Below are 13,599 nucleotides of genomic sequence, written 5' to 3'. Positions count from 1 at the left end.
TCCAGAAGACAGCCAAGCCTTTCAGAAGGTCTTTTGGCCTCTGCTACTTCCTTATTGCTCATTAATCCACCTGATATGTTTCTGTTCTTTGGCCTCTCTGTCTAGAACACTCCCTCACGACATAGTCACAAACCACACCACACCAAAAGCAGCTCAGAGATGAAAGGGTCTACGTTAGCCAAAGTTTATAGTCCATAGTGAAAGGAAATCAGGGTAGGAACAAGACAGAATCTGGAGGCAAGACTTGAATCAGAGGTCACGGAGGAATGATGCTTCCTGGCTTGCTCTTTATTGGTTTGCTGTTTTTACAGCTCAGGACTTCCTGTACAGGGGTGGTACAACCCACAGAAAGCTGAGTCCTCTTATATCAATCATTTGTCAAGAAAACATCCCACAGACTTCCTTACAGGCCAGTCTTACAGAGCATTTTCTCAAATGAGGTTTTCTCTTTCCAGATGACCCTAGTGGGTAGTAAGTTGACCAAACAAGCAAACAAAAACTAACAAACAAACAAAAACCCTGTCATCCACAATTACACTGTCATTCACAATGGCCTGGAACACTCTATGTAGACCAGACTAGCTTCAAACTCAGAGGGATTTTTCTGTCTGTGTCTCTTGAGTGTTGGAATTAAAGGCGATAATTGCCATGCCTGGCTGAATTGTGTTGGTGTCTCTTGCTAGAATGTTTTATACAAGCATGTCTTTTCATCTTGTTTTGTTTGATACTATTTTAGTTTTCTAAGGTTGCATAGCAAATCATCAAAAATTTAGTGGCTCAAAACACCAATCATCATTTTCTATCTTACAGTCTCTGGGCTAGAGTTTGGCAAGAGCTAGGCTGTCTTAACACAGTCCATGAATAAAACTGTGTGGGGAGATTTCTGAGAGCTTTCGAGAAAGCTCCAGGTAACCATGAGAAGAGTCTTGTAACCTCTGTTCCTCCATAGCATGGGTTGCTCTTGACATGTGCTTTTGTGGCCCTCCCAAGTATAATAAATACAAGTAGATTTTGCTTCAGATTTTCTATCATTTTACTTTGTTATTTAAAAATGTTTACAAGCATGGGTTGTCCTGTATACAGGACAAATTCATGTGAACTGTGCTCATGACCTTGCTTAACCATCAGAATACCCTCAGAATATAAATTGTCTGATGCCCTGAAAAAAGTTGACTATTGCATGAGACTTTAGTTTGATTTACTTTTAGGCTCCACTCTCCCAGGTTCATGCTGCCAATAGAGCAGTAACAGTAGGCTAAATGTTCTGGCTCAGGGTCCTCTGAAAGTTTTGAGTTAGATGTCACAGTCAGATATGGCTTGGTTGCAGCTGGAGCCTTTGCTTCCAAGGATCTTCATGAACAGCTGCAAGCTGGTCCCCACTAAACCCATGATGCCCCAGGCCCCTTCCCAAGTGAACCTTTTTACAGAGCTATCTCATGTGCTCATGACAGGGCAGCTGGTGTCCTTCAGACCCAGTGTTCCAAGAGAGTCAGGGAAAGCTGACCTTTTTATGACTGGGACTTGGAATCACCACCATCACTTCTATTCCTTTCTTTCATTCAGCACACGTACCAGCCCCAATTCAGTGAGGAAGATGATTCACAAAGAACTGAAACTAAGAGAGCATTGTGAATTATGTAGGAGGCTGGCCAGTGCAGCTTCTAGGTCACCATGCTGAAACAGTGTCTGGCACGTAACTAGTGTGCAAGCTTTTTAAACAAATGAGTGAGTTCCACCACTCAGCTTATTTTGATACATTTCCACATAGCTCTATTTCTCAGCACCATGTAGTAAAGAAGAGAAAACTGAAGGAAAGTTAAATCATGAATGAAATAATTCAACTCTGTCTTTGTTAGGGTTTCTATTTCTGTGAAGAGACACTATGACCATATAAGACAACTCTTATAAAGGAAAACATTTAATGGGATGGCTTACAGTTTCGGAGGTTTAGTCTATTATCATTACATGGGACATGAAAGGCAGACGGGCAGACATGGTGCTGGATAGTCATACATCTTGATCTGCAGGCAACAGGAAGTGAATTGTAACACTATGTGTTACAATTGAGCATAGGAGACCTCAAAGCCCATCCCTCCAGTAACACACTTCCTCCAACAAGGCAACACACCTACTCCAACAAAGCCATACCTCCTAATTGTGAGCTTATAGGGGCCAATCACATTCAAACTACCACAGACTCCATTTAGATATACTATGTTGGAGTAGTCGAGAAGAATTCAATGGAACTAGAACTATGCTGCCAGAGCTGGGGGGATAGTTTAGTGATTAAGAACACTTGCTGCCATTGCAAGGGGCCTGGGTTTGATTTTCAGCACCCATACTGACATCTCACAACTGTGTGTAAATCTAGTTCCAGAGAAACTGACTGTCTCTTCAGCTCTCTGTGGGCACATGCATGAACGTGGTACATATACACACAAAATAAAGACAAATCTCGGAACTGTGCTAGTTAATCAGTAACTGGAGCCAGCAACCTCTTGTCTGAACTGAGATATGCAATCAAAGTAAACACTAAATTTTAAAACACATTGTATGAGAAAAAGGACATAATAGTTATTGATTGCAAGGTCCACTGAGGAGGCAGATATTACATGGTGCAGTAAAGGTTCACTGTAAAGATTTATTAACTATAACCTATGGTGAGTATGTAAAGACAGTGGGAATAAATATTCAGTAGCTACAGAAGTTTCTAAAGAGGAGCACATTTGGAAGTTAGCCTACTCTCAAAGGCTGGATTCACACTCTTGAGGAAGGTGTGGTTGTAGCCCAATGGATTGCATGGCCAAGAGCTGCCCCACAGCTTGTCAAGGAATCAGCAAGTACCACTGTGGGGAACAGGAGGGCGAGGGCTGGTGGGCCGGCACACAGGTGTGCTGAAGGCTACAAACCATAGGCTATGTAAAATGTGGCACTGACTACACAGGGTCCCTGTCAGGAAGGCCAAGGTGGTGAATAGCATGTGGAGGGAGGCTAGGAATCTGCTTATCAGGATGGTGGCATGAGGGTGGACTGTATGGAGAAGTGGTAGAGCTGCCCAGGAGGTTTGATGTAGGGTTCTGAACCTGCTAATGCAAAATGAGTGTGCTGGGGGCAGCAGATGCTGATAATAACTCAGAAGGAGCCATGTAACTGTCCTTACAATAACAAAGATTCTGTAAAGAGGCACTTGAGCTCCTCCCGTTGGCTGGCAGACAATAATGGTCCTCAAGGAATTGGAATTTCTCCTGAGAATCTCTTGCTAGGGAAGGGAAGGGATAAAGCCTGGTGTCAGCTAGAGGAGAAGCTTGTCTCTGAGGATGAGGTTTTCACAGAGATCTGACAATACCAGCCCACTTTGCAGGAGAAACTGCAGCTAATAAGAAAATGATGAGTCAGTGATGGACAGGACTACACTTGATGGGACTATTTAGCTATGCATACTTCTTTCTATCCTTATATTTTGTGGCTATGCAAATATTCTGAAAATATCTCTTACACTCTGAGAGAATGGAACTTTTGCTGGGCCTCACATTCAAAGTTAATAATACACCTTGAAGTCACTGAAGACAGCTAGCCTGCTGTGTACTCAAACTTTGTTTAACCTGCCTTTAAGGGAAAAAATGTAACAACCAGCCTTACTTGCCTTGGATTTCCCATGTAATCAATTTTTACTACCTAAGTTAATGCATAGCTGCAATCGTAAGTTATGTACTCTTCTATGCCCCTGACCCAGAATAATGCACATGTATCATTTGCTGAAATCAGTAAACACGGAAGTTGAGAGTAAGTTCCTAAAAATCTACCACACAGATTGAAAACAACGTTATGGATATTGGTTGATAAACAATGATGTTTGTCTTTTGGGTCAGTTGAGATAAGTTGGAGCCAGTGACATGATCCCTTGTAACACCCTGGAAAAGATTTCTGTAAAGTACCCCATTCCTTCCCCATGTGATGCTTCTGTACTGTTTAATAAATACAGAGAGAAGTCCTTCGTGACAGACAGAAACCACTCATGCTCATAGATGCACATATAGTCACACAGTAGTCACCCAGCAGTCACACACAAGACAGAGCCACATAGGGGTAGACACACAGACACAGGGACAAACAAATTAATGTGACGGCATTTAGGCAGGCACAGATTCAGATTGATACACCAGACAGAGGACCAAAGACGCAGTGAAGCAGAGAATTCAAATCTGGAATTGCTCTTGGTTAAATGACTCAAAGGGGAAGTGCTTTGATTTCTTTCTTTAATGTGAGGTGAATGCATTGTTGGTAATTTAGAGTTAATCACTAATGTGTTATAATCTGTGCAGTATCTAAACCTAAATCATATGCCATTGCCTTGAAGACAGCAGGCCACTGGACAATGAGGAAATGTCTTTTCTCTGTTTTCATTAGTACTCATCTCTTTAACTGGTATATCGAAGATGCATCTGTCTTGTAAAGTCTATGAGGGTCCAGACTTTGATCTTAAAATCTCTGGTAAGGACAAGAAGAAAATATGAAGGCAGCAGCATTCTGCAACCAGAAAGAGCTGTTCCTTTTGCCTGCAACCCCCTTCTGCTGAAGAAAGTTGAGCATTTTGCTTGCTTGAAGAAAATGTCTCCAAGTTTTATCACCACAGAGCCACTAATGTGTGGTGAGGCCAGAGCTGAGCTGAGAGGTGAGTTGCTAGGTGACACAGTCAGTGTTTTTAAAATATGGATTCATGTTGGAGTAATAATATTTTGGATCTATTGGGTTAAATAACACTTACCATTAGGACTAATTTCATTCCTCTCTCTGTTTACTTTCAAAATTGTAACTAGTGAAAATTTAAAGATGTATATATGTCTTGCATTCATAACACAAGTTATTTCCTTTGGGTATTTCTGTAACAAATATCAAAGTGAGGGAGATTGTGAACATAGAAATTGATGACAGTGCTGAAGAAGAAACAGTGAGAAAAGAGACCCAACTCTCATCTCCTAAATGCAATGGTTGGTGTGATGATTGATATTATTTATCAGTTTGGATGGGACATGAGGTACAAAGACCTTTGTATGAGTGGTTGGGATGAAACTGATGCTTGATTCAGTAGAGTGAGTGAGTAGGCTGTTTTCCTTAGTGTGGATGGGCCTCTGAAGTTGAAAGCATGACTGTTTTAACAAGGATGACCTTCTGAGTAAGAGAAAATCCCTTCTCTTGGTTGCTTTGAAGATGGGCTTTGTCATTTTCCTACCCTGGCATATATATAAACTGAAATGCTGGTTCCTCCTGTCTAAGTCTTGAGAGTGCCAACCTGATCAAGCCTCCAACCTAAATACTCATCCTGCATGTGCTGGGACTTGCTGGCCTCTGTAATAATGTGGACTGATACTTTAGACACATACACCCCTCTCCCTCTCCCCTCTCCTCCCCTCCCTCCCTCATATTCCCTCCCTTCCTCTCTCCTCTTTCTCCCTCACTTCCTCTCTCTTTCCTTCATTTCCCTCTTTCCTCCCTCCCTTTTCTTTTCTCCTTTTTCTCACTCACACTACATTTCTTTAGAGAACTTTAGCAAATACAGTTGAATAGAAGGATTAACCCCAGGAAAGCCATGGAAAATGGGGGGGTTAGCAAATGGGAGACGTATATATTTTCAGGAAGTGATTTCTCCCCTAGTGAGGAGAACATAGAACACAACAAAGGATAATGGGAATGGTGGTACATAGGGGGCGAGTTGGTGATGTAGGCTACACAAGATGTGTAGGTATGTTGGTGAGAACCTGGGGCATTGCTAGGTGTTTAGGGCTAGTGCAGCAAGTCTTCAGTGCTAGGAAGGTCATATCCAATGGCAAACTTCTTGGAATGAAGGCAATATCTCCTTCCTCCAGAGAACAGCCTACCCTGTTCTAGAGGACAGAAACAAGTAGATACTATTATATGAGTTGATGAGAGAACGTTCAAAGCAACCTTTATTTTTTTTTCTATCATACTTGAAAGGATAGCAATAAGCAATACTGACTTACCTGATCTGATTCAAGGGACTATTATCTACCTTTTGGTAACTAATTATTTTGTCCTAGATTACCTGTGCTGTTCAACCTTGATTCAACACTTAAATGAATTAATTTCCATTTATGACACTCTTATCTTCCTCTTTTTCTCATTCATATTTTACTTACTTTTACAATACATGGTATGAAATATTGTAAAATAGGATATGGGTATGTTTCTATTAGTTGTGTGATTTGATAAAAGACTTAAATTGTTGAATTTAAGTTATAAGTTGAAATTTTTGACTCTAGCTTGTGAAAGCTACAACCCTAAACTTGACAAATAAATGACTCATTGAAGCTACCCTTTCAATTCTGGCTTGAGAATCCTCATCTTGGCATGGCATCTAGGTCACTTGAGCAAGCCTTTAAACTTTGGTAGACTTAAATTTTCCCTTGAGAGATTGCATTTTGCAATCCTACTCTTAGGATAATTTTAGAAATGTAAAAATTAAAGAAATTGAAATTCTATACAATATTGGTGCCATAAAATGAACAATAAGATAGATGGTTAATAAATCATGGGTCTTAATGAGTGAAGGAAACAAGGTACAAATTGAAGGGCACCTTGTGTCACTAGGATCTTGGTCTAGACTACTCTCTGCTCCTTATTTCTTATGATCTGCTTCAAGAGAATTCAGATGAGACATATAAATATATACTATAGAGGATAGGCATAATTTATCATGGATTTAAGTAGAAGGCTCCTTTTTATTTTTAAAGATTTATTTTTATTTCACTTGTATGGGTGCTTTGCCTGAACACATGTATATGCTCTACATGCATGTAGTGCCCATAGAGGCCAGAAGATGGTGATGGGACTGGAGTTACAGCCATGTGGATTCTTGGAACCGAATCCAGTCTCCTGCAAGACAGGCAAGTGCCCTTAACTGCTGAGCCATCCCTCCAGCACGTTCTGTAAAGCACTTTCAAGAGACAAGAACACACAATGGCCAAAGGGACCCTTCTGTTGGAGCCATCAGTAAATATTCATCCTTTATTTGAAAATATTGCTTGTAGAAAGGTGAGAGTTGTGTATTAGTTTTTGGTCAGCTTGACATCAGCTATGTTCTGGAAATAAAAAAAAAAAAAGGACCTTCAGTTGAGAAAATGCCTCATTAGATTGGTCTATAGGCAAACCTGGAAGAATTGTCTTGACTAATGACTGTGGGTGGTTCTACTCCTGGAAAAGTAGTTTTGGGTTGTACTAAAAAGTAAGCTGAGCAAGTCATGGAGAGCAAACCAGTAAGCAGCATTCCTCCACTGTCTCTGCTCTAGTTCTTACCTTGAATTCCTTCCCTGGCATATCTTCATGAAGGACTATAAAGTTATAAGATTAAATAAACCCTTTCCTCCCTAAGTCGATTTTGATTATGGTGTCCTATCACAGCAATAGAAAGCAAGCTAGAACAAGAGGACAATTGCGAAAGGGACCATTCTGCCAATCTTCACTTTAGCCAAGCCTCTTCCTATTTCCAGTCTTTAGAAGGAGCACGTTTTCCTGAGGGACTTGCTCTGTCCAGGTGGTCAGCAAGCCTGCTTGGTTTGCTAGTAGGGGACCATGCTAGATCTTTGTTCTTTATTGAAATACATCCTGCTACACAGAAATAATACAAAGGAAGTTCCAGATAAATTCACTAATTTAGATAGTTGTTTATATAGTTATTATCTAATAATGAACTTCAAAGAAATGAGGATCCCCTGCCTCACCCCTGCCTAGCGCCAGAGATAGGACTCAGGATCCAAATAACTGACTAGCAATCATTATCCTAAAGTTTCTGTTCTCAGCTTTACATACTTTTGATTATGAAAGAGGGTCCCAGTCTCAGTTAAGCTCCCAGCCTGCTAATATTTAATTTGTTACCAAACAGTCCTTTCTCAAGAGATGAAACCCTAAAATAATTTCTGAGATGGGCATTGGGTTGGTCTGAGTATTTATGGGTCAAATGGGACATAGAGTTTCACTCTTGTTGACTTTTAGAATTCAGAGAATAAGTGAATGGACCCAGGTATATGAAATGAATGCTCTAGGATCATCTGAGAGTAGTTAGGTTATAAATGAGAAGAGATAAAACTAGGATGGCAGTTAAGCACATAAAGTTCCAAGACTGATAGAATTACTACTAAGATTACAAAAGGGGTAAGACATTTGCTCACGAAGATATGGAGATCTAATTCTAACATTAAAAAGATAGTGGTGCCTGATGGGATTTGTAAGAACGTACTGTTAGCATCCAAACCCTCCTCAGACCTACTCTCAGAGATGTTAACAGGCACTTACTGGAGCATTGTCTGAGTCCTGACTCAGCTGGCTTGTCGGTTCCTTGACATGTCCCCTGGAGAGTGGGATTACATCAAAGAGGTGCTGCATCTTGGCTAGAAATCAGAGAGCCTGGCTGCAGGGTCTGGCTGTGAACCCCACTCCTCATCCTCAAAAGGTATCAGAAGACAATACCTCCTCTGTCACGTGTACTGTCTCTCTCTGGTGCAGGGGCCTGAATTCTCCTTGGATCCCTTGCAGGCTGTTGCTCCTCTTCTGTCTGTCTATGATAATAATAGCTCTTTTAATGAACTATGTAGGCTGTGGTAATGTCTCAGTGTCCTTTTGAGTCAGCCCATTCCATCCAAAACTAACAGGTTTGAGTTTGGTTTTGTAGATTGTGTAAAGCAGATGAGAAATTAGTGAATTTATCCGGAATATACATGCAGCATTCCACCTTAGCATTACTAAAAGTGTTCCCCAAAGCAGGGGTATTTAAAGCCGTACGATTCTGTATAATTGTACCATTTCATTTTTCCTTTACACTTATGTGAAATTCCCTGGGCTGTGTCATTTAAATTAAGCCTTTTAAGAATATTTAGTAAGAATTTTAACATGACAACTGAAGCCCTATAATAGCTCTACAGATAACATAAAAATGGAAGCTACATGATCACACCATGAAGAGATTCCATAACAGCTAGAATAGTATTCAGAGTCCTTTAAAAATTCTAGCTCAGTTTGTTTTGTGTCACTTCTAATTACTCCAGTCCTTGAACTTTGCTTCCCTGTTGTGTGTTTAAACCAAGTAGATAGTCAAAAGTTACCTTTTTTTTTTTTTTTACTGTTAAGTTCGCAGCACCTCCTTAAAGGTTAGTTGGAGGGACTTATGAGGAGCCTCTGGGGTCCTTTAGTTTTTCACAACCAGTTGTGTAATCTACTGGGATAGGTCAGGGTCTTGCTAACCATGTGACTTCCATGTAAGCACCAAGGACATTTTTCTCTGCAGTGACCTTTTCTTTGCAGAATGGCTAGAGTCCAACTTGGTCTCCATGACCTCTCTGAGGAGTAAATGCCCTGAGCTGTAAGGCCTGGTACCTGAATGACTTGAGTCAAAGGCCATAATATTGGCTAGCTATCTTCTTAGTCTCTATCCTCACTGACTTCAGCTTCTGAGAATGAGTGTTAAATGTACATAAGGTCAGTTATCAGATTTGAAGAAGGAAGAGTATTTTAATTTTAATTGTTGATAGTATAGACTTAAAGCTTAGAAAAAAAGCAAAGACTTTAAAATATATCATGACTTTGAAGCATCTGTTTCTTGAGTAGTTGACAGTCTGTCTGTTTTTGGTAAATGTCATTAGGAACAAATCAGCATTTTTAAGACAATCTTATTGCTGTATATAGAGAATTAGGCTTTAATTTTACATTGTTGTATTTAATTTTGACCTTAAGAATTTTTAATAGTTAATTAGTCATATCTATGAAATATTTAGGTTTTATTTTTCACAAACTTTTATTCAGTTTTACAAGCTAACAGACTTTAAGCATCTGGTTTTATCTTTGCCTCTATTTCTAGTTTGGGACAATTTTTTATTTGTAGAACACAATTCTATTTTATCATATAAAATACTTTCTAGTCTAAAAGGATTTTCTTCTTATCATATCTGTATACACATACTACATCTCCTTCTCATGTTTGTTGGCTTTTTGTCTCATTTTCTTTTACAAAATTCTTGATGTAAGTTGAGCTTTATTTTTTTTTAAACTATACAAGTCTATACACAGAATATATCTATCATTTTTGATTTTATAAAATTACTACAGCTGGAGAATAGTATAAAATTTCTACAAACCAGGGATACTTTATATCACTTGTCTAGTTGCTTAACAAAAAGTTCCAGGGAGTTAGTTCATAGCTTTTATGTAAATGGAGTTCCTTGTTTTGTTTGTGAGCTTCCTAGAAAATTGTAGGCTTACAGTGGGGAAGCAAAAAAGGCAGTGTGTGGCCATACACACTTAGGCTTTGAGCATGGTTCACTGTTATTATAGCGGACTTCTCTGTGATCTCTACGTAAAAGGAATGTCTTTATGCAGGCAACCTTCATGGTGAAGACTGTTTAGCCATGCTAGGCTTGCTTCTTTCCTCCCAGCTAGAGATTGCAATCAGACCTCAGAGTAAGCGGCTCCTGTTCCTGACTATGTCCCTTTAATTTCCTGCATCTCTCTGTCCTGCTTCACTTTTGATATCTTACAGTGAACAGAATTTTCCACATGTACGAGCCTTTCTTAGCTTCTACAACTTCATGTTTTTAGGAGCCACAGTGACCATCACAGTTCTGCATCAATATTCTTGTTCATTTTTTCTTTCTTATAATAGAGAAAACATATTTTCTGGATCACACAACCAATATTTCTACCAAAAATAGCCTAATAGTAATGTTCCAGTTGTTCTTGTAGGTGTTCTTAGTGTATTTTCTACTGATGATTTGGACACTTAGAGCTATGACATTAAAATATTTTTTCCGTATTATTATAATCAGTTCAATATAAATTCATTTTATTTGTTTCTCTTTTAAGTCAATTTTAGAGTTTTAAAATCTCTTTCATTTTATTTATTTTTTACACTTACATATTTGTGTGTGTGTGTGTGTGTGTGTGTGTGTGTGTATGTGTGTGTCTGTGCCACAGCACACTTGTGAAGTCAGCTTGAGGGAGTCAATTCTTTCCTTTAACCATGTGAGTTCTGGAGATTCAACTCAGATGATCAGGCTTGGCAGCAAGTTCCTTTACCCACTGAAACACCTTACCTGCCTTCATTTTATTTGTATATTTTTATTTTATTGAAGCAAAATGTCATGATATTCCCAGTGGCCTCGAACTCACTGGCTTACCCAGATGTCCTTAAATTTAGAACCACCTTGTCCAGCCTTCCATATGCTAGAAATACAGGCATGAGCTACAATTCCTCACTGATTTCATTTTATTTGAAAAATGCAAAACATAAAATAGCAAGAAGATATTGGACAATTGCACTCTTTCCTAATCCATCATCCATTCCATTCACACCTGCTTCATCTGAGAAACAAGTTTTTCTAATTTGTGGCTTTATCTTTCCAAAGGTTTTTGGTCAGTGCTGGAGAGATGGCTCAGAGTTTAAGAGCGCTTACTGCTCTTGCAGAGGACCTGAGTTCTGTTTTCAGCACTCACATGGTAGCTCAAAACTACCTGTAACTGAAGTTCCAGGAGACCCAACATCCCCTTCCAGCCTTCCCAGGCACCAGGCACGCATGTGGTCCACACACACAGGCAGGCAGGCAGGCAGGCAGGCAGACACTCATACATGTAATAAAACTAAATAAATCTTATGAGGTTTTTTGTCAAAAAGTTGCTAATGTATGTACCTTTTTATTTCTCTTTTTCCATAAAACAAATGTTTACTACACTCTTTTGCTTTTTCTCTTCTTTCTCTCAGCTAGTAAGGCCCAGGAATTGCTCCATATTGTTCATGGAGTTGTTTGCTCCTTTCATGGATGGCTGACTACTGCACAGATGTTCTTTGGGATATCTAACCAGTCTCCTGTGAGTGGTACTTTGGATTTTTTTCTCATTATGCACACTGCAGTTTTGGAAAAGTAAACAGACTGCCCGAAGAATTCAAAGCACAAGAGTTCAAAATCAGTTTTCTTTTTTTTTTTTTTAATTCATTGATCCATTCATTAGACAACAATTATTGGGTATTGGAAACTAATATTAGAACACTAGTCACCATGATGTGTTAAATCACTTGAGTTAACAAACATGGGTTCCCTCCTAGAGAAGTTGTCTGGATTTATGAGGCATAGGCAGTTGACGTGAAGTAAGGATACTGGGGAGAGTGTTTCAGGAAATTGAGTTTTTATCACCTCTTTGACTGCACAGACACTGTGCTCATTAGTTTCTGACAACTTGACACAAGCTTGGGACATACAGGAAGAAAGAACCTCAACTGAGAAAATGCCTCCACCAGACTGTTGTGTATGCAAACTCTGTGGTGGCAATTTCTTAATTAGTGATTGATGTGGGAGGGCCCAGCCTATCGTGGACAGTGCTAACCTTTGGCAGGTGGTCCCGGGATGTATAAGACAGCAGGCTGAATGAGCAATGCAGAACAAACCAGTAAGCAGCATTCCCTGTGGTCTCTGCTTCAGTTCATGACTCCAGATTCTGGACTTGAGATCCTGCCTTAGTTTCCCTCAATGGTAGGCTGTGTCTGGACGTGTAAGTTAAAAATAAATCTTTCCTCTCCAAGTTGTCTTTAGTTGTGTTTATCACAGCAAGAGAAAGCAAACGAGGACAGACATGATGAATAATTATGTCACCGATAATTAAAGTCTGTGCCCACAGGTCTGAGGCAGAACTGGAGGACTTACTTATCTGGGTAACCTAGTGCCCTACTTCTCTTTTTGTTGCTGTGATAAACACCATGACCAAAAGCAAATCAAGGAGGAAACTTCAGCATGCAGTTTGCAGCCCATCACCGAGCAGAGACAAAGTAGGATTTCAAGGCAGAAACTTGAAGCAGAGACCCTGGAGAAATGTGATTCCTGGCTTGCTCCCAGACTACTTTTCTTATAACAGCCCAATTCCACCAGCTTAGGGTTGGTACTGCACACAGTAAACTGGACTCATCTAGATCAATTAGCAATCAAGAAAATACCACCACAGACAAGGTCAGATCACCAATCTGATGGGGACAATTTTTCGTTTGAGGTTCCATCTTCCCAGATGTGTCAAGTTGACAACCACACACCTAGGTTTACTTTTTTATGTTGATAATCTTAAATACATATAGGGCACATAATACATTCACATTCATAATGTATATGTGTGCACATATAACACATAGTCTGTTCTCTTTATCCGTGAGATGTGTGAATTCAAACAATTTCATATAAAAACAGAAAAAAAATAATCATATCTGTACAGAACATGCAAAGACTTTTCCCCTTTGTCATTAATCCCTTAAAAAATACCCTAACCATCTTTTACAAAATGTTTACATATATTAGGCATTAAAAGGAATCTAGAAATGATCTTAAAGTATATGGGAGGTTGTGTGTAGTCTACTTGAAAATATGAAAATGTGTCTGCTAAAGGTCCTATACATACTGAGGGGAAAATGTATATACATTCTTTTAAATTTTTTTAGATTCATTTATTTTATATGCATGAATATTTCGCCTATATCTATGTATGTGCCTTATGTGCATGCATGCCTGGTATCCAGAGAGGTCAGGAGAGGGTAACAGATTCCCTGGAACTAGAGTTATG

This window comes from Peromyscus eremicus, chromosome 2 (genome assembly GCF_949786415.1).
Source record: "Peromyscus eremicus chromosome 2, PerEre_H2_v1, whole genome shotgun sequence".
NCBI lineage: Eukaryota > Metazoa > Chordata > Mammalia > Rodentia > Cricetidae > Peromyscus > Peromyscus eremicus.
Note: the sequence above shows the minus strand (reverse complement) of the source record.